The sequence below is a fragment of the Odocoileus virginianus genome, chromosome 10, assembly GCF_023699985.2.
Source record: "Odocoileus virginianus isolate 20LAN1187 ecotype Illinois chromosome 10, Ovbor_1.2, whole genome shotgun sequence".
In the NCBI taxonomy this organism is placed as follows: Eukaryota; Metazoa; Chordata; class Mammalia; order Artiodactyla; family Cervidae; genus Odocoileus; species Odocoileus virginianus.
Genome location: NC_069683.1, coordinates 72,995,578 through 72,999,230, shown reverse-complemented (window position 1 = coordinate 72,999,230; position 3,653 = coordinate 72,995,578).

The window sequence follows — 3,653 nt, the reverse complement described above, 5'->3', positions numbered from 1 at the left end:
AATAAGACAGGGTGACTATAAAGTGCTATCCTGGGTGGGATGAGGTACAAACTAAGGAAATTTGAATAAAGCATGGACTTTAGTTCAGGGTCTATAAGATCCCCTGAAGGAGGGCATGGCAACCCACTCCAATATTCTTGACTGGAGAATCACATGGACAGAGGAGCCTGGCGGGCTACAGTCCATAGGGATCGCAAAGGGTTGGACACGACTGAGTGACTGAACATAAGCATGGTCTTTAGTTAACAATAATGTATCAATATTAGTTCATTCATTGTAGCACATATACCATACAAATAGAGGATGTTTCTACTAGGGGAAATTATATGTGGAGTAGAAGAGGACTCTGAGTATTCTCTTAATTTTTCTGTAAGTCTAAACTTACGGAAACACTGACAGACTATTTTGAGGGGCTCCAAAATCACTGCAGTGACTACAGCCATGAAATTAAAAGACCCCTGCTCCTTGGAAGAAAAGTTATGACAAACCTAGACAGCATATTAGTAAGAAGAGATATTACTTTGCTGACAAAGGTCCATCTAGTCAAAGCTACAGTTTTTCCAGTAGTCATGTATGGATGTGAGAGTTGGACTATAAAGAAGGCTGAGCACTGAAGAATTGATGCTCTTGAACTGTGGTGTTGGAGAAGACTCTCAAGAATCCCTCAGACTACAAGAAGATCAAACCAGTCAATCCTAAAAGAAATCAGTCCTGAATATTCATTGGAAGGACTGATGCTGAAGTTGAAACTCCAATACTTTGGCCATCTGATGTGAAGAACTGACTCTTTGGAAAAGACCCTGATGCTGGGAAAGATTGAGGGCAGGAGGAGAAGGGGACAACAGAGAATGACATGGTTGGATGACATCACCGACTTGATGGACATGAGTTTAAGCAAGTTCCAGGAGTTGGTGATGGACAGGGAAGCCTGGCATGCTGTAGTCCATGGGGTCACAAAGAGTCGAACACAACTGAACAACTGAACTGAATTGATTTTAAAAGATAAAAACTTACTTTTAAAAGGCATAGAGACTTTCCAAACTTTCATATAAATATAGGGAATTATTGTATCAATGAATGCATTTTAAAATGATGATAAAATCAAAAATAAAGTTGGATTAAACCACAATGAAACAATTCATCCAAAATTCAGGGGCCACCAATAGAGGCAAAGAGTATCCCCTTCCTCAGGATAATGCATACACCTGGCATAGAAAACACCACCTGCCAAATATGAGCTCATAGGCAAAAATTACACAACACATAAGGAAATCCACCTTCATAAAGGAGAGTTAACAGGTAAAACAAACAGGAAGATTTCCAGCCGAGGAAATACAGACATTAGCTTAATCCCTGAGGGACTTCACCATAAGAATAACTAAACTGTTCACATAGATAAAAGGAATAATACATAATACAGAGAAAAGACACTAAGAGAAAAGTGCAGGCCCATCTCAAAAAGGAGCACATGGTCACACTGGGAATGAAAGAAATCAGTCATTCAAATTTTAAAAACCAATTAATACATGGCTAGATTCAGCTAAAGAGAAGTAGTGAATTAAAAGATCTCTGGAAAATATGTAAAATAGAAAACAGAGATAGGAAGATGAAAAATATGAAAGGGAAACTAAAAATCAAAGAGCATCTAATAAGAAGCTTTAATGAATGGCAGATAAAGAGTTACAGGATGAGAAAAAGAGACAATGGGGACATATATTTAATGCGATATTGCCAGGTAATTTTTCAGAACTGAAAAAACATATGAATCTTCTGATGAGAGATTGGACACTTCTAAACAGAATAAATAAAAACAAATATACATCCAGATATAGTAGCAAACGTTCAAAAATTAAAATCTTTAAAGCTACCCACAAAGAAAATACAAACAGAACATTCTTCTTATCAATAACAATAGAATCCAGAAACAGAATAACATCCTCAAAATGTTTTGGGAAAACATCAGTCAACCTGCTATTTTATTCTTTACATAACTAAATTATCATTTCAGAGAGATAATGAAGTAATTTTCAGACTTTCAAAGATGGAGAGAGTGATTACTTCCTATGGATCTTTGCTACATGTGCTACATCACGCTGGTTCATTTGACATCCATTCCAACTTTCTTATACTACAGAGCCTGGAACACTTTTTAAGAATTACCTACACTATAACATTTGCAATTAGCAATCTTCATGTGACCTAGGTTCTGGCAAGAAGACACACAGGTGGACATGGAAGGAGAAGTGAACTATATGATGTAGAAGCTGTGTGAAGGCCAAAGAGCCCTTCCAGTGATTGACTGATTGATTGATTGATTGATTGATTGATTGATTTTATTAAACTAACTAGAGTGGAAATAGAGGAAAACAGAATGGGAAAGACTAGAGATCTCTTCAAGAAAATTAGAGATATCAAGGGAACATTTCAGGCAAAGCTGGGTTCGATAAAGGACAGAACTGGTATGGACCTAATAGAAGTAGAAAATATTAAGAAGAGGTGGCAAGAATACACAGAAGAACTGTACAAAAAAGATCTTCACGAGCCAGATAATCACAATGGTGTGATCACTCACCTAGAGCCAGACATCCTGGATTGTGAAGTCAAGTGGGCCTTAGAAAGCACCACTACGAACAAAGCTAGTGGATGTGAAGGAATTCCAGTTGAACTATTTCAAATCCTGAAAGATGATGCTGTGAAAGTGCTGCACTCAATATGTCAGCAAATTTGGAAAACTCAGCAGTGTCCACAGGACTGGAAAAGGTCAGTTTTCATTGCAATCCCAAAGAAAGGCAATCCCAAAGAGTGCTCAAACTACCACACAGTTGCACTCATCTCACACGCTAGTAAAGTAATGTTCAAAATTCTCCAAGCCAGGCTTCAGCAATACTTGAACTGACAACTTCCAGATGTTCAAGCTGGTTTTAGAAAAGGCAGAGGAACCAGAGATCAAATTGCCAATATCCGATGGATCATCGAAAAAGCATGAGAGTTCCAGAAAAACATCTATTTCTGCTTTATTGACTATGCCAAAGCCTTCAACTGTGTGGATCACAATAAACTATGGAAAATTCTGAAAGAGATGGGAATACCAGACCACCTGACCTGCCTCTTGAGAAACCTGTATGCAGGTCAGGAAGCAACAGTTAGCACTGGAAATGGAACAACAGACTGGTTCCAAATAGGAAAAGGAGTACGTCAAGGCTATATACAGTCACTCTGTTTATTTAACTTCTATGCAGAGTACATCATGAGAAACGCTGGGCTGGAAGAAGCACAAACTGGAATCAAGATTGCCGGGAGAAATATCAATAACCTCAGATATGCAGATGACACCACCCTTATGGCAGAGAGTGAAGAGGAACTGAAAAGCCTCTTGATGAAAGTGAAAGAGGAGAGTGAAAAACTTGGCTTAAAGCTTAACATTCAGAAAACTAAGATCATGGCATCTGGTCCCATCACCTCATGGGAAATAGATGGGGAAACAGTAGAAACAGTGTCAGACTTTATTTTGGGGGACTCCAAAATCACTGCGGATGGTGACTGCAGCCATGAAATAAAAAGACGCTTACTCCTTGGAAGGAAAGTTATGACCAACCTAGATAGCATATTAAAAAGCAGAGACATTACTTTCCCAACAAAGGTCCATCTGGTCA